The sequence below is a fragment of the Tiliqua scincoides genome, chromosome 4 (genome assembly GCF_035046505.1).
Source record: "Tiliqua scincoides isolate rTilSci1 chromosome 4, rTilSci1.hap2, whole genome shotgun sequence".
In the NCBI taxonomy this organism is placed as follows: Eukaryota; Metazoa; Chordata; class Lepidosauria; order Squamata; family Scincidae; genus Tiliqua; species Tiliqua scincoides.
The window spans coordinates 70,982,426-71,000,462 of NC_089824.1; the positions used below are offsets into that span (position 1 = coordinate 70,982,426).

At 43.9% G+C, this 18,037-nt stretch overlaps 1 protein-coding gene and 1 pseudogene across 2 annotated transcripts in view; both read left to right on the forward strand.

Moving 5' to 3' along the window:
- NFATC1 (nuclear factor of activated T cells 1) overlaps positions 1–18,037 on the forward strand; it is a 162,921-nt gene that overhangs the window by 126,238 nt on the left and 18,646 nt on the right. The window lies entirely within an intron of this gene.
- On the forward strand, positions 11,381–11,500 carry LOC136650547 (5S ribosomal RNA; annotated as a pseudogene).

The window sequence follows — 18,037 nt, forward strand, 5'->3', positions numbered from 1 at the left end:
CTTGCGATTGGGCTGCTAGGCCCATCACTATTTTCTCTGCCTCAGACACTGTGAGCAAAACCTTACCTTATAAAATTACTCGGGACCATTGTTGCTTTAACTCTTTCTTCAGCAATTGTTTATTACAGAAAAGCACGTCCAGCAGGTTTTTTTTCTTGCCATATTTATGTACTGCTAAGAACCCTTCTACTTCATTACTTGAAAGACCATGTGTGATAATGCTAGTATGTGCCTGTAAAATACATAACTGATCTTGTTGCATATTCTCCAGACATCTATTGAGTAACGTTTCTTAGAAAGATGAGGTAAGGCAAAGAAAAGCCTGTAAAACAGTGCTTTAGGGTAGCAGGTCTGAAACCTGGCTTCACAATGCTCAAGAGAAGTCACCTTAATGGTGGGGCCATTTTTCCATCTATCTATCCTCTTGTTATTATTTTTAATATGGAAAACGCAGTGTTAAAAATTATTTCACCACCAATTTTTTTTTCAAAAAATGATTAAGTGAATATGAATTTAATATGTAAATGATTCCAAAACCTAGTCTTAGACTAAACTACTTGTTTGATGTCTCTCTTGCCTCAGACTGTCTGGACTATCCATTAATAACAGTTTCAGACTACAGCTCTTGGTAATCATAGAGAGCTCTTGTAGCCAACACTATTGCTTAATATAAATGTGCTTATCTGACCTTAACAGGAATTGCACCACATTTTAAAAGATAATCTGTAAGAATCTTGGTGAACAATCTAAAATGCTGGATATAGGCTAATTATTATCATGAGCAACAAAAATGTCTTTAAAAGCATAACAAATTTCTGGGCTCTTCTCATTTACAAAATAATATTCCCCTTTATTGGAAAGTTGATTTTAAGTTTCTTGGGCACATTAAGGTCCTTAAGTATTCCTTCCTGAAGCTGCAGCACCCTCCTGAAGTTTTCAATTGGGCAAGATGGCCCAGAAGGAGAAAACGAAGGAAATTCAGTCTGTACCATCTTGTCCCACCCCTGCAGTAATGGAATCCCTGGCATTGTGTCTATACTGGCTTTTATGGTTTTCCATAATCTCTGTTACGGGAGAATTTGTGTTTGTTAGAAGGCAGGGTTTATGTGGGTCTGTGAAGGATTGCTGTAGTATATATAAAGTTTTGTCTGAAAACACATCTGCTTAGCCCACAAGCTCATCTCATTAGCAAACTGGAAGTTCTCCACTGTTTGTAAGACAGCTCCCACAGTTTGCATCAACTGAGGTTCAAATCTATACTCTGCTGAAATAGAGAGATCATAGGGAAAGGATTGCAAAGGATTTAAAGCATTACATGTAATTCAAGAAAGCTTACAGTGTTTTCATAATAAAAGTGAGGCTTGAGAATAGCAGCAGAGGGCTCAGAGTTAAGAATAATAATACCAAGCAGTATTGCGACTATATCTGAAAGCTAATTCTAAAGACCAGATAGTCATCTTTCACAAAGTGAATAAGTAAGTGGGGATATAGTGGCATGTGTAAATGTTACTACTCTTATTTAATAAGGAGATTGCTTGCAAAGTCAACCACAGGGCAGATCTCTAGCTTACAAGAAATGGGATAGAAGGAGCCACATTCAGTGACTCAAGCATGTTAAGTTTCCAAGCCTGGTCTTCCAAATGTTCAGAGGTGCTTTTTAACATTTGAATACATGGGTCAGTACAATTGTGAGGCTGAAGAATGACGTGCTGGGAAGAGAAACATGCATGCCCATGTCCCTCATTGCATGGTAGGAGGGGCTGGTCTGACACATAATTTGAACTGGTGATCAGAAATTAATTGAAAATAAGAGCAAGTTCTTTTTACGAGAAATAATTAAATAATGTAATGAATTTTTGTGACTGTTAGAATTGATTCATGTATAGGAAAGCCTGCAGGTGTGCAAAATGAGTCAGAATTTCAATTTGTCATTGGCAACAAGGGGTTTTAAGTTTCGTTCATGGAAAAGATTTAAGATGTACTGATAAGTTGCTGCCTGGCTTCCAAGCAAGATCCAAGTAGTGGCTTTCATGAAACTTGTAAGTTGGTCAATAGATTTGGTAAAGAGTGTTGGGGGCTTTGCTTATACACTCCTTCATCTGCTAATTGGCAGGTGGCAACTTATTTATAATGCATTATAAATGAATGAATTTTGCCTATTACTGCCTAGCGCACACTTCTAAATCTCAAAGGTTCATAAGGGAGAAAAAGTATGCTAATATAAAAGAAAGTGAAAGCAGAGACGAGAGTCATCCACACACTTTTATAATGCTATATTTAGCATTTGGGGGAAGCACCTGTACTGTGGTTTTCAGACAGTAAATTAACTACCTCTAGACCAGAATCATTTCAGTTGCTTTTTTTGGTTAACCATTCACTTTAAGATTTTGTGTGTGTACATGTGTGTAGAAGGATTTTTAAAAATCATATTCAATAACTATTTTTCAGTTTGCACTTTCTGCTTTATTGCTTGAGAAAGAGGTGATTTCCTTCTTTGAAAAATGCTGCTTTGGACAATACCTTGTACCCAGAAGTCAAATGAAAACAATAAATAGAATCAGTTTAAATGGAAATGTGAAAGAAGGCCTTACTGAACTTCAGTGTGGGTTCTTTCTGTTTCCCTTTTAGTTCAGCTACAGAGATCCACAGCCCAATCCTGAGCTGCCTGGCGCCCACAGGAGCAATGGCATCGAAATGGTTACTGCTGGATCCTATAGCTGCTGGGCAGCCACAGCAGGCTTCTCAGGGGGAGGGGACATTCGTCCCCTTCCCCTAGGTAAGGGGGGAGGCCCTGCAGTGGGCTATTTAGCCAGTGCAGACAAAAGCAGTCCTGTGTTGGGCTGAGAGGCCCCTCCCGCCCCACTCCCACCCCTCTTTTCCTCTACTCTCCCCCAACCCTGGAATGCCTCCCCCTCCCTGACTTACTGCTCCGCTGCCTGGCGCTCACCCATCCTCTGCCCAGTGCTGGTTCAGCACAGGTTTGCACTGAGCCGGCGCCCACACTGAGTCAGTGGTGAGCATCACAATGTGCTTTACAGCACATTTGCAACACTCAGCACCAGGGCTGGGCCAGCACTGATCATTCTGGATCAGGTCCCCAGTGGATATTAGGCTCAGAATTGCATCAAACAATTGCACCCAGTTCTTTCCTTTTTACATTCCATATAGGAGACTAACATATAAGAGACAGGCAGCCCAATCCTACCCCTGGTGGCTCCACAGGGTGCAATGGTGCCAAAATAGCTACTGCTGCATCCAACGGCATCGCAGGGGCTGCCAGAGGCCTCCTTTGCAGGAAGGGGACTTTCCTCCCCTTCCTTCAAGTAAGGACTCGGGCCACAATGGGTCTCCTCCATTGTGTGCCAGCTGTTTTGCTGGTGCAGACTGGAGAAGCTCTGTTTTGGGTTTTTCAGCCTGACATGGAGCTGACATAGGGTAATCTTCCCTCCTGCTCTGCCAAAGAGCTGACATAGCTTTGGGGTATCGTATGGGGAACAGGGACTGGTGGAGGAGGAAATAAAAATGGTACATGGATGGATGGATGAACAGATGGATAAAGTTTGGGGCAGGGAGGGAATCTGCAAAAAGTGAGCCAGTCCCTTCTTCCACAACAAGTTAAGAGCCTCCACAATTAATAGGAGAAAAGTAGGGAGACAGAGCCCTATATCATTTTATTTATCACTGGGCCAAAAAAAAAAAATAGCCCCCATCTCCACCTATCCATCATTGGGACAGTTTATATGAGATGAATATTGAAACAAAAGGGGGAAAAATATCAACTTGAATAAAACTTAGGAATGCCAAGGGGTCAACCATCAGAGGTTGGCCAGGTTAGTCACTTTTTCTTTTTCTGTTAAAGTGTCCAGTAGTTAATTTGGAATCTTACGATTATGTTTTTGCACAAGCAACCCATCCTTGCAGGAAGCATGCAAAATCTTTTCAAACAGCCCACACTCATGGTAAAGGGCATGAAATCTTAGTATGTTAGTCACTTATCCATGCTTATCTATCCTTTGGAGACATTAGCTCATCAAAGTTTGATATTCAGTACAATGGAACAAGTGCACTGTGGCTCATTCTGTTATCCTAGCATGGATGGAAACTTCTTATTCCCATGGTCACAACAGAGGGTTTGGTTTGATTTGACCTTCTTTGCCCTTTGCATAGAGGGCTATCATAGGCAACAACCAATCTGATGCCATATGTATGTATGCGTTATCAGCTCCCTGAAGAAATGCCTTCTTTTTTTTCTACCCTTCTTTTTTTTTCTTTCCCACCCAATTTGTGAAAATTTGTGCTCTGAGATGCCTCTCTATCAGGCCCCTGCAGCTGCTGTTGTTTTAGATATGGCAGGAAGTAGGTACCGGAAAAGACATAGTGCTCATGGCTCTCAGAGAAATCTAGAAATTCCTCTGATTTACTCAAGGTTCTGGCTCCAATCAAAGCCAGTAACCAGAGGAAAAAAAAAAAGCACTCAGTCAAACAACTGTGTCTGGGCTGCAAATGTCAGAACTGAGGTTTTAGCCATCACCTTCTTGCAGGGTACTCCAGAGATATTTGATATGGCTGTATAAATCATGAAGTACTTGGCTCTGAGGAAAAAGTTCCACTTCAGTTAACATTGCAGAAGTGGGACTGACACGTGTGCAGTCAGCACAAGCAAAGACCTTCTGCTTGCAGAGTTTTCAGCCAGCTGAGGAAAAACCCCTTTTAAAAGTTCCCTGGGGACAAGAGTATGTATAAAACGCCTCCATTTTATGCTATTGCTTTCTTGTGCCCAGCGTAGACGTAAAAGTGGATCACCTCTGAGTTTCGTTCATTCTATTCCTATCAATGCGTTTAACATTTTAAATGAAAAAGAAGACACTGGCCAAGGATGATGATAGAAAATACACAGCAAAAACACATATTATTACTGATGCTTGCTTGAAGTGAGGATAGAATAGTCTGCTTTCCTCAGGAATGTTGAGGTTATCCTGAGCCCTTAAAACGTGCAGCAAAATATAGCAATCAGCGGTAGCGTTTAGATTAACTTAGGTGAAAAAATATACATGTATAAAGCGATCAACTCCAGCTTCCACCTCACATATAGTAAATATTTGCTTCTTTCAAAGTAAAGTCATAAAAACTACCACAAAGTGGATAAGAAGGATGTCAGACTTTGGTCACGAGCAAAGAGGAACAAACATAATTCCCAGAACACACTGACTGCTTGCATGAGCTTGTCGTCCCCCCCACCTCGTGACATGAATTCAGGTTGTGTGAGAAGGCAGTGCTACTTGGTGGATAGCCTTCCTGGTTAACATCTGTAAATGTTTTAGCGAGAGAAATTACATATTAAGATGTTCCTTTTTAATTACAGCCTCCAGATGAGATGTGTTAAGAGCAGAGAAATCTATCCCATAGCGACTGATGTCAACAAGCAAGCAGTCCTTAAAGCTGGCCAGGACCAGAAAAGCAGGGCTGCCTGCTGCTTTTGGCTTCACTCCCTGCTTTATAATGTCAAATGTAGAACTGCCTTTAGATGCATTTTCTTTTTTTTTCCCCCTACAGTAGCCCTTGCCAGCAAGCTGTAAACTACCGTATATCACTCAAATTTAAGAACCCAAACTTTAAAACAAATTAAACCATTGTTGACATTGCAATAAAAATCAGAATCAAACTGAACAGCTCAGTAAAACGACACTTCAATTATTTTATTGCTGTACGGTTGTTTTCTAGGATTCCCAGACTCACAGTGTAGCAAAGTTATTTCCTCTTGGCAGATAGCTGGAAGAAGAAGTCACTGGCTGGAATAATTGATGTGGTAAACAGTAGGTTAAAGTCTTGAGGGAGAAAATAATGCTTCTTCCCCCCCCCCCCCTGCAGTTTAGACTTCTGTGGACTAAATTCTCATCCATTAAGTTTATAAAAAAACCTGAGATTGTATTTTGAAAAGAACAGTTTCAAAGTACCTCTGCCAAAACTTGACTGTTAACCAGAGAAAGATCAGTACAGATTTGGCCCTGACTGGATCCAGAGGCAGGTAAACGCATGAATTTTGCCTGTCTTCTTATTGTCCATCTCCAGGCTTAGTCTTAACCTTTGATATTCTTCTTATATTTTTTCCCCTTATTTGTCAAGCAGAAATCACTTCTTCCCTGTTGAGTTAAATGCCAGGTTTCCGTTCTTCTCAACGCTTCTTTCCAGAACAGGTTCGAATGAATTTCAGAAATGTGTATTATTATTAACAGTATTTATATACCGCTTTTCAACTCAAAGTTCACAAAGCAGTTTACAGAGAAAAATCAAATAACTAAATGGCTCCCTGTCCCAAAAGGGCTCACAATCTAAAAAGATGCAAAAGAATACCAGCAGACAGCCACCAGAACAGACACTTGCTGGGGTGAGATGGGCCAGTTACTCTCCCCCTGCTAAAAAAAAGGAGCACCCGCTTGAAAAAGTGCCTCTTACCCAATTAGCAGGGGTATAGGCAGAAGTTACTCTAGATAGCAGTTTGTTCAATTCTATTTTTTTTCCCCCAAAAGCGGCACAGTGGGGAGAGTTCTGCTTTGTGTCCAAGTAAAAATCAGAACGGACAATGTTTGATCGTAGCTTTTAAACAAAGCAATTGTTTAAAAGGATAATACAAGTATAATTTGAGCAAATTTTAGGCAGCACAAGATTTAACAATGAAATATAGAAGGGGTCATTTGCCCGAGGCCCCTTTTGTTTTAAAGCGACCCCTATTTCAGCTGACATTAAATGAAATAAATAAATAAATGCTGCCGTCACACAAAGCTGCGTGCCTAATAGCTGCACATGCAGCCAGAGGTCTCCTTGAAATTTCTGCTGCAGTCATCTGTACTACTGAACAGGCGTGGCACCCTTTCAGTTTAAAATTGGCCTGCCTGTACAGCTGTGCAATGGCTCCAGTACAAACATCAAAGATGCTTTCAGCTGTGCTTGGATTCTTTCCCACATGCACGCATACAGCACTGGGGGGACTGAAGCATAAGACTCCAGCTCTCTGGCGGTTCTGCCTGGATGCTTCATCACAGTCTCGAGCTCATTCTGTCCAAGGCAGAATGTGTCATCTGCCCCCTCCCAGGTCCTCCTCTCCCTGTATTTTCTCCCTCTGCATTGACAACACCCTGTTGAGCAGACTCTGCTCTAGCTTTGACTCCTCTTTTTCCTTCATCCCCCATATCCATTTTTTCTACCAATTCATGTCCACAATTTCTCCCTCTACATCATCACATAAATATGTCCCTTCCTCTCTGTCCCTTCAGTGGAAACACTAATTCACACCTTGGGCTTCATCTCTCATCTTGATTATGGCAACCTTCAACTCACTGATCTTTCACTGACCTTCTTGAGCTCTCTCAGGTCCTTCCAACATTCTGCTACCAATATCATTTACCTCTCTTTTGTTAAAATCACATCACACCTCTTCTTAAATCTCTCTGCATTAAATTCCTTTCTGCTTCTGATTCCAAAACAAGCTCCTCATCCTTACTTTCAAAGCCCTGCATGACCTCATCCCCTTTACTCTCTGTTCTTTTATCTTCACTATTTTGGTACTCTTGGCAACCTGAAGATCTCCTGCTCTCTCAAATGGCTGTGCCTCTTTCCCCTTGTTGCCCCATATTCCAGGAACTCTCTCCTTGATCACCTGAAGAGTGTACCTTCTCTTAAGTCCTTCAAATTCCTCCTTGATACCCAACTCTTGAGGTGGCACAAGTCTGAGGAGAGTGGAGCGGCTTGAAGCTGCTCCCTGGGAATGGGGGTTGGGATCCGGCATAACTGGCGGATCCCAGCCCCACCTTCCGCTCCCCGCCTGCCTGCCCCCAGGGCCATCCACTGCCCGCCCTCCCCTGCACCCAGGAATGCCTCGCTCCCACCTCCTCCCTGGCCCCCCGCCCACCTTTTCCTCTTGCGTTGGCCCAGCTAGGCCAATGCAAGTCTGAGAGAGAAGGCTGGCCTCCGTCAGCCTCCGCAGGCTAGTGCTTTTTGGAGCAAAGGAATTACATCAGTCCAAGAGCGCTCTTGGATTGCACCCTTAGAGACCTAAAGAAGGGGTCTGAAACCAAAACTCTTGTACGTACGTTCATGCCAACAGCAATTCAGTCCCATGGATACTAGTAGCACAGAAGTTTGTAACTATGAGTCTGCTCATTCATTCATTTGAGCATTCATTTTGTGAAGAGGTAAGGGCCCTTAATGTCCAGTGGCGTTTGCTGTGTGTGCAGCGCTCAGCTTGTGTAATCCTGGAACTAGTTCATTGGGTTAAACTTCACTTGGACTGGGGTTATGGACTGTAGCCTAAGTGATCTTTTTTTTTTCCTTCAGCACACATCAGCCAAGTTTATATTGCTTACTTGGAGAGCTCAGACACCAAATGCTATGCAGAAAAAAAGTCCTTCAATGTGTCAAGATAAAAGAGCCTTTGATTATCTGTATAAAGGGATTGAGAGGGTTGGTTCTTTCTCAGTATCATTTTGGTGGGCAATAACAAAACCAGCATTACAGGTCTAACCCAGGCGCCTTAGACTAACCCAGGGGTCGGCAACCTTAAACACTCAAAGAACCATTTGGACCCGTTTTCCGGAGGAAAAAAAACCTTAGGAGCCACAAAACCCTTTTGACATCTAAAATGAAGATAATACTGCATATATAGGTTTTTGGTTTTTTTACCTTTATGCTCTTATAGGTCCCATTTTTATAATGTAGCCCCCTCTTGTAGCTTTTAGTTAGTTTTGTCATACATTCTTGTCCTGTGCTTTCAGACGCCTGGTCCTCTATGGTGTTTTGCTTGATTCCAAGGCCATTCTCTGCCTGGAGAATTATGCCCACTTTAAGCAAATTAGCTCCCCTTCTTTCCCCCAACAAATGACCCTGGTTCTGCCCTGCACTCCTGCTGGACCCCACCTCCAGGATAGCTTGCCTGTTCAACCTGCAGAGGTCCTCTCTCCTGCCAGCAGCCTCCCACCACTACAGCAGACCCTGGGTCATCAGCAGGTCTTGGGCACAGCAGCCACACTTCAAACACCAGTGTCTCCAGCAGTCCATTAGTCAAAAAGTCAGTCAGAGTATCCAGGGCAGAGTCCAAAGTCAATAAGCCAAGTCACAGTCCAAGATCAGATTCCAAAGTAAGTCAGTCAAATCAGTCAAGAGTATCCAAGTCAAAGTCAATAAGCCAAATCAGTCAGTCTCCTCTCCAACCTGCACTCCTTCTACAACCCACACCCCCTTCCTCAGGTGCCCCTTATATCCCTGAAGGCCCTATTGCCTTCAAGTGGCTGCAGCTGTGCAGCACACTCTGCTGGATGCACAGGCCTTATCCTTAAAGGGGCCACTGCTGACACCACATTTACCTCCTCACCAGATCTTCCAGGATTCCAATACATATGGCGGTTATGACATCTGCTTATCTTACATGGATACTAAAGAACTTCCCCCACCTTCCAGAGGCACCCTGCTGGAAGGAAAAAAGGACACAGACTCCAGAGGTGGGGAAGAGAAGAAGCCAGAGCTGGGGGGGCAGCCACAGGCCAGCTTCTGCCCTGCCTGCCTGCCCTCCCTCACTCAGGCTGCAACCCTCTCCACACTATCCTGGGAGTAAGCCCCATTGACTACAGTGGAACTTCTGAGCAGACAAGCTGGTTGAAGCTCTCAGGTTGCAGTCCTCTCCACACTTTCCTGGGAGGAAGCCTCACTGACTACTTGTGAGTAGACCTGCACAGGAGGAGGCTGAGGCTATAGCCCTCCACACCTTCCTGGGAGTAGCCCAGGGACTACATTGGGGCTTGCTCTGGAACAGACCTGCGCGGGTTCCCACTCACCGTCCTTGCGCTTGGCCTTGAGCAGGCTCCAAGGCTGCCATCCCAGGCACACTTTCCTGGGAGTAAGCTTCATCTACTGTAATGGGGCTTACAACTGAGTAACGCATAGGAGCAGGCTCCAAGGCTGCCATCCCAGGCACCCTTTCCTGGGAGGAAGCTTCATCTGCTGTAATGGGGCTTACTACTGAGTAGACACACAGGATGCCTCCTCTGCTGTGGAGGAAAAGCCTCTTGTTGCACTGAGTGGGGACCTGCAAGGGCTTAAAATGGCTGAGGAGGAGGGCATCCTGCTGGAGAGTTGGGGACGGGAAAAACAGGGAGCTTAAGCCTGCAGAGCAGGCAAAATTGAAAAGGGAAACCAATGTAGAGCAGGTGGGGGTGAAGGGAGAGGAGGGCAGTGAGCTCAGGGGGCGGAGGGAAGCAGCCTGCCCTCCCAACACAGGTGCCTCCTGTTACTCTTTGCCACTTTCACCTGGAGGAGCCGCAGCAGACAGCTGAAAGAGCCACATGCGGCTCTAAAGCCGCAGGTTGCCGACCCCTGGAATAACCCATTAATTTCAGTGTAAGCATACCATATATTTTATAGATAGAGGTATATCTATATTTGGATCCACATACACTCGGTTAGTTTTGTTGCAACTCTTCTGAAAATTACATTCTTCACAGTTGTTTTACTACCTAAACTGCCTCATGGTCAACAAGAGTGCATGCTGAACTGCAGATAAAATTTTATGACCTTTTAGAATCACAACTCTAGCCAGGATGACACATTGTAACTTTCCAAATACCAATAGAGTGAGGTGTTCTCTCCGGAAGTTGGAGAACACAAAATGATAATTGTGGCAAATTGCTAGTGATTGCTTTGCAAGTGCAACGTAACATGTTTTTCCAGCAAAGTGTGCCTAAAATGAACACCTAAAATTGTCTTCTTTCTTCTCTATAGTGAGAACTGTGATGGTTGGGTTAGTTCCCAAGAGAGAGGGAGAGGATAAGTCTAATGGGAGGTTTGGGGACAGGCCAAATTACCCCTAAATTCATCTACTGCTGGCCATGGAAGTATGTGTGCTTTCTTGGGGATCTCTTTTAAGAAAAGGAGCAACATATTTGCAAATTGTTTGAGTAGTTCCAGCATCTTAGGATCTGAAAAATGAATCTCCTGCAGCTCAGTAGAAAGTATTCTATATAATTCTCTTCAGTGCATCTTTTGGCAGGAGATCAGTTTCAGAAGCAGAGAAACTGTGAACCTATTTCTCAAATGCTCAATGCTTATAGCAGAGTAGGAGATCCTCTCCAATAATCACAAACACCTAAACTGTGCAGCAATATAGAATGGCTGGTGTCCTCCAGAGGTATTCTGCTGTGGGAAGGCTGTATGGCAAAGCATATACATTCCACCATTTCCTCTTCCCCTCCCCTCCCCTCCCCTCCTCCTACCCAGCAGATTGCTACCTTGGCCAAATGGTAATAAGATAGCTGAAAAGTTTATATTCTTGTTAATTTAAAAATAATTTAAAAACAAAATCAGTTACAATTTTTATCCCCAAAAGTGATTCTCCTGCGACAGCAACTGTTACCCTGCACATGCCCAATCTCGTCTGATCTTGGAAGCTAAGCAGGGTCAGGCCTGGTTAGTACTTGGATGGGAGACCGCCTGGGAATACTGGGTGCTGTAGGCTTATACCATAGTCTTTCGAAACTGAAGGTTGCCAACCACCAACCGATTCTCCTGCCCTGCCATCATGGTATGGTAGGCTTCAGTTAGCCAAGATACTAGTCCCCTGTCTCTAATCTACATAGCTAGTCAGTATCTGTTTGGGTGAAAGATTATGGTGGACGTATGAAGTGTGTGAGATGTCAGAAAGAAAAATTATTATATGATAGTCAAACACTTCCTATTTGTATTATTTTAAAACTATAAGCATCTGTCCCTCAAGATTGCAAATAAAAGCTTAATTCAATTGGAACAGTTGCATTCAATGACACCCAGACACTTGGCTGGCCCAAATGGCTGCAACCATCAGCCAGTTAGGAGCAGATGTTGATGTTTTAATAAATAAATACTTATACCCTCCCCCGTTTCCATCACAGTGCTCGGCAAACATCTTGAAGCAATATGCAGAGCTAACAGGGAATCTAAATTTTAGAAACCAGGTATTGCCCTTACAAAAATTCAAGGCATGGAAATATATAAGAAATAATAAGTAATAATATTTGTAAAGAAACGTAAGAAACATAAGAACAGCCCCACTGGATCAGGCCATAGGCCCATCTAGTCCAGTTTCCTGTATCTCACAGCGGCCCACCAAATGCCCCAGGGAGCACACCAGATAACAAGAGACCTCATCCTGGTGCCCTCCCATGCATTTGGCATTCTGACATAGCCCATTCTAAAATCAGGAGGTTGCACATACAAATCATGGCTTGTAACCCATAATGGATTTTTCCTCCAGAAACTTGTCCAATCCCCTTTTAAAGGCATCCAGGCCAGATGCCATCACCACATCCTGCAGCAAGGAGTTCCACAGACCAACCACACGCTGAGTAAAGAAATATTTTATTTTGTCTGTCCTAACCCTCCCAACACTCAATTTTAGTGGATGTCCCCTGGTTCTGGTGTTATGTAAGAGTGTAAAGAGCATCTCTCTATCCACTTTATCCATCCCATGCATAATATTGTATGTCTCAATCATGTCCCCCCTCAGGCATCTCTTTTCTAGGCTGAAGAGGCCCAAACGCCGTAGCCTTTCCTCATAAGGAAGGTGCCCCAGCCCAGTAATCATCTCAGTCACTCTCTTTTGCACCTTTTCCATTTCCACTATCTCCTTTTTGAGATGTGGCGACCAGAACTGGACACAATACTCCAGGTGTGGCCTTACCATCAATTTGTACAACAGCATTATAATATTAGCTGTTTTGTTCTCAATACCTTTTTGAATGATCCCAAGCATAGAATTGGCCTTCTTCACTGCTGCCGCACATTAGGTCAACACTTTCATCAACCTGTCCACTACCACCCCAAGATCTCTCTCCTGATCTGTCACAGACAGCTCAGAACCCATTAGCCTATATGTGAAGTTTTGATTTTTTGCCCCAGTGTGCATGACTTTACACTTACTTACATTGAAACACATCTGCCATTTTGCTGCCCATTCTGCCAGTTTGGAGGGATCCTTCTGGACCTCCTCACAATCACTTCTGGTCTTCACCACTCGGAAAAGTTGGGTGTCATCTGCAAACTTAGCCACATCACTGCTCAACCCTGTCTCCAGGTCATTTATGAAGAGGTTGAAAAGCATCAGCCCCAGGACAGATCCTTGGGGCACACCGCTTTTCACCTCTCTTCATTGTGAAAATTGCCCATTGACACCCACTCTCTGTTTCCTGGTCTTCAACCAGGTCTCAGTCCATGAGAGGACCTGCCCTCTAATTCCCTGACTGTGGAGTTTTTTTAGTAACCTTTGTTGAGGGACTGTGTTGAACGCCTTCTGAAAGTCCAGATATATAATGTACACAGGTTCTCCCGCATCCACATGCCTGTTGACCTTTTCAAAGAATTCTAAAAGGTCTGTGAGGCAAGACTTATCCTTACAGAAGCCATGCTGATTGTCTCTCAGCAAGGCCTGTTCGTCTATGTGTTTTGAGATTCTATCTTTGATGAGGCATTCCACCATCTTACCCAGTACAGATGTTTGGCTGACCGGCCTATAGTTTCCCAGGTCCCCCCTCTTTCCCTTTTTAAAGATTGGTATAACATTTGCTATCCTCCAATCCTCTGGCACTGTGGTCATTTTGAGGGACAAGTTGCATATTTTAGTCAAGAGACCAGCAACTTCATTCTTTAATTCCTTAATAACTCTTGGGTGGATGCCATCAGGGCCCGGTGACTTATTGATCTTTAATTTATCAATGAGGTCTGAAACATCTTCTCTTTCAACCTCTATCTGACTTAATTCCTTGGTCAGGAGGGGCCGTTTGGGCAGCAGTATCTGCCCGAGGTCTTCTGCCATGAAGACAGATGCAAAGAATTCATTTAATTTCTCTGCCATCTCCAAATCTCCTTTTATCTCCCCTTTCCCTCCCTCACCATCCAGAGGGCCAACCACTTCTCTGGCGGGTTTCCTGCTTCTAACATATTTGAAGAAGCTTTTATTATTCCCCTTAATGTTGCTGGCCATGCGTTCCTCATAGTCTCGCTTGGCCTCCCGTATCACCTTCTTACATTTCTTTTGCCACAGTTTATGTTCCTTTTTATTCTCCTCATTAGGACAAGACTTTCATTTATGGAAGGAAGCTTCCTTACCCTTTATGGCCTCTCTAACTTGGCTGGTTAGCCATGCGGGCAGCCTCCTGGACTTAGTGGAGCCCTTCTTCCTTTGCGGTATACACTCCTGCTGCACCTCTATTACTGTTGTTTTAAGCAGCCTCCATGCACTCTGGAGAGATTGGACTCTTTTTACCTTCCCTTTCAACCTCCTTCTAACCAGCCTCCTCATTTGAGGGAAGTCCACTCGTTGGAAGTCAAGGGTTTTTGTGAGAGATTTGCCTAGTATTCTTCCCCCGATGTGCATGTCGAAACGGATCACAGCATGATCACTGTTCCCCAACGGCTCAGTAACATTTACATCTCTAACCAGGTCCTGAGTCCCGCACAAGATTAAATCCAGCGTCACCTGTCCTCTGGTGGGCTCCATGACTAGCTACTCTAAGGCACAGTCATTTAGCACGTCAAGAAATCCAGTCTCCTTTTCATGACAAGAACACAAATTCACCCAGTCTATATGAGGATAATTGAAGTCCCCCATGATTACAACCGTGTCCCTCCTCATCACCTCCCTGATCTGTTTCCTCATTTCAAGGTTCCCTTTTGGTTTCTGGTCTGGAGGATGATAGTATGCCCCCAGTATTACTGGGCTCCTAAGGCCTGGTAATTTAACCCACAGAGATTCTATGGTGGAGTCAGACCTGCCTTCAATCTCTACTTTGCTGGATTCTATCCCTTCCTTAACGTAAATGGCCAGCCCACCTCCAACACGCCCCTCCCTGTCCCTCCTATAGAGTTTATAGCCTGGGATTGCGGTGTCCCACTGATTTTCCACATTCCACCAGGTTTCCGTTATGCCCACTATGTCAATGTTTTCCCTAGTCACCAGACATTCCAGTTCTCCCATCTTTGCTTGGAGACTTCGGGCATTTGCATAAAAGCTTTTGTACATGGAATGCCCCAGGATAGGCTGCTTATTAGCTTCTTTGTCCTCGCATCGTCTCACTGTGCCAAACCGTCTATCACATCCCATCACGCTACCATTCCCAATTTCTTCTCCTACTCTGCCTTTGTCTTGTTGTTCTCTAACCTCCCCATCCTTGTCCCATAGGGATGAGCAGTTCCGAACCGGATGCCCGTCGGCTCCTGTCGGCTTTTCCCCAGGGATCAGTTTAAAAACTGCTCTGCCACCTTTTTAATGTTATGCACCAGCAGCCTGGTTCCATTCTGGTTCAAGTGAAGCACGTCCCTCTTGTACAGGCCCCGCTTGTCCCAAAAAGTTCCCCAGTGCCTAACAAATCTAAACCCCTCCTCTCTAGCTGGCGCTGCACATGGAACAGATACTATAAACAAATTTGGGTAGTGATTACAAAATTATTAATCGTTATAGGATATTTTCTAACATTACACATAATGAATAATCCATCAAAGCATATAAAATGCCTTGGAAATGTCATTCAATAGCAATACAAGCCTGTGCATGTCTAAGTAATCCCAGTGGGTTTAATTGAACTTGTTCTCAGATAAGTGTGTACAGGATTGCAGCCTAAAAAGAGGCTATTAATTAGTTTTACATCAAATCAACAGGACTCGCATGTATGCCGTTTAATTGATTTTATGTAATAACATGTGTCAGCAACAGTAGTTGTAAGGTCTAGTATAATACAAAACATACAGCCTTAAGTACGGAGTTAAGTAAATTCTGCAGCTTTAAGTACTAAGTACCATTTTATTTGGGTAAATGCTGTATTTTAATAAGGCATAAATAAAATTGTAGTGTGACTTAAAAGTCCTTATTTTGCAAATTATATATTCTGGAGCATTCTAGGGAGCTTACACCCTGATCAAACCATCTGGTTTTATTTCAGCCAGGAAGTGTCAATTATTTTAAAAAACTTGCAATTTTGTGAAACTTGTATCATTTAAATTCTGCTTTCACAGCAGTTTTAGGTCAGGACCAGTGTGCCTGCTGGCACCATCCCCATGAGACAATTAAAACCAGGCAAGAAGACAGATGACTTAGACTCTGTCTAAACGGGAGCATCCCATTCTTTTCCTGTCCTTCCTTAGTGTATGCGGTTTTAGGTTAAAGTCTCAGTTATGTCAGTGGAAACTTGCTTCCAAGTAGAAATATTCATTGGGGGCAGGGGGTTATTGGATTTAGGGGTTTGAATAGGAAAGGTACTTAAGGCCACAATCCTATACACAGTTTCCTGGGAGTAAACCTCATTGAACACAGTGAGACTTACTTACTATTGATTAGACTTGCATAAGATTGCTTTGCAAGCAACAACAAACACCAGAGCTGCATGTTCTGTAGCCAACCACTGTACAGAAATTCTAGCTGCCTCACTTCTAATATGGCAAACATACATATAGAACCCTTGCAGGGAGAAAAGAAACTGGGGTGATTTGCAAGGGGAAGGCTGCACTAGGGGAGGTGACCCATTTTTTCCAGCCATAATTTTTCCTCCACCCTCAAACTATCCCCTCTCACCGTCCTTGCAGAAGAGAAATGGGAGCTGGATTTTTCCAAATGCAAATAGGCTGCTAGCTTTGAATGCCCTTAAGGGGGAAAATCGAGGGATAAATGCAGTAGATAAATTATTTATTTTTTTATAACAAGAATAAAGAAGAATGTTTCTTCGTTAGGAGGAAATAAGGGGTTCAGTAAGGAAATCCATCTTTCCTTGGAAAAGACTGAGATAATGTTCATACAACATTTAGGCCACAACTCTATGCACGCTTTTGTGAAAGCAAGATCCAGTACATTCAATGGGACCTCTTAGTGCGTATGCATAGGATTAGACTGTATGATGCAACCATTTGGCCTTGAGAATACATCATTCCTTCACAGCAAAGCAGCAACTTAAACTTCCTTGCCTATGTGAACACTGGAAATCTGTAGACACTGCGTGTGTGTATGCGGGTGGGTACAAAATGTCTGCTGACAAGTGATATATCTAAGAAGTGTCATGTGACAAAATTTGGTGCGAGCCTGTCATTGACACCAGATGTTTGCAGTAAGTTGACGACACGTCTCTGACCATAATATGAGCTACGCTCAGTTTCATCTGGTTTCATTTTAACCACAATGTGTAAATTATTTTTAAATCCTGTAATTCTAAGAAACTTATATTATTTACATTCTTCTCTCACAACAATTTTATATAAGGATCGGAGTGTCTGCTGGCATAACCTTCATGACTCAATTAGAACCAAGAAAGGAAAGAGATGTGCCAGGCCGCCAGCAATTGCACCACTGGCCTTGCTGCACTGGCCAGTGGAAGTAACATTCCACCAGCATCCACCAGTAGAATGAGCATTCCATCAGCAGCAGATGAGGTTATAGGATTGGCTCTAACAGCCCAATCCTAAGCTTTCCGGCACCTAGAGGAATAGTGGTGCCAAAATGGAGAGCACTGGGGGTACTGGGAAGCTGTCAGAGGTCTCCTCAGGGGAAGGGGCCTTCCCGCCCTTCCCCCACTCCGGAACACCTCTCCCCTACCCCAAAAGCCCACACTACTGCCTGGAGATCTTACCTTCCTCTGAGCTGTGTCCTTCTAGCACTGAATGTTTACAACCTGTTTGCAACACCCAGCACCATGCTGGAGCTCAGCATCGAAGTTCAGATACAATAGAATTGGGCCCTAAGGGCCCAATCCTACCCAATTTGCCAGCACTGGTATAGCCACAATGCAACCCCAAGGTAAGGGAACAGATGTTCCCATACCTTAAGGAACCCTCTGTGCTTGCCTCCCCACCACAGGATGCAGTGCATGCCCCATTGGCGCAGCCAGTGGCGTTGCTAGGGGGTGCGGGTGGTCGGGCCACACCGGGTGACGCACAAGAGGGGGGTGACACGCAAGAGAGGGGTGATGCGCACTGGGGGGTGATGCACTAAAATCACAATGGTTAGGAATAACCCCATCATGTTCTATACTGTTGGATG